The sequence below is a fragment of the Etheostoma spectabile genome, chromosome 9 (genome assembly GCF_008692095.1).
Source record: "Etheostoma spectabile isolate EspeVRDwgs_2016 chromosome 9, UIUC_Espe_1.0, whole genome shotgun sequence".
Classification (NCBI taxonomy): Eukaryota; Metazoa; Chordata; class Actinopteri; order Perciformes; family Percidae; genus Etheostoma; species Etheostoma spectabile.
The window spans coordinates 18,260,624-18,260,857 of NC_045741.1; the positions used below are offsets into that span (position 1 = coordinate 18,260,624).

The window sequence follows — 234 nt, forward strand, 5'->3', positions numbered from 1 at the left end:
TTGGTACAGTAGCCTTTGTTTGCAATCACAGAGGTCAAACGTTTCCTGCTGTTTTTTTTACCAGGTTTGCACACACTGCAGATGGGATTTTGGCCACTCCTCCTAATGATTGGTCCAACAGTGGACATTTTTTCACCAAGCTGCTTGGTACTCTCCCCGTAGCCCTTTCCAGCCTAGTGGAGGTGTACAATTTTGTCTCTAGTGTCTTTGGACAGCTCTTTGGTCTTGGCCATG

General features: G+C 46.6%; 1 long non-coding RNA gene and 1 pseudogene across 1 annotated transcript in view; one reads left to right on the forward strand and one right to left on the reverse strand.

Annotated features, from left to right (window-relative positions):
• The window catches only part of LOC116695329 (5-hydroxytryptamine receptor 3A-like), a 176,825-nt pseudogene that overhangs the window by 175,092 nt on the left and 1,499 nt on the right, over positions 1–234 (forward strand).
• Positions 1–234, reverse strand: part of LOC116695334 (uncharacterized) — a 20,760-nt gene that overhangs the window by 5,573 nt on the left and 14,953 nt on the right. The gene's annotated exons all lie outside the window — the stretch shown is intronic.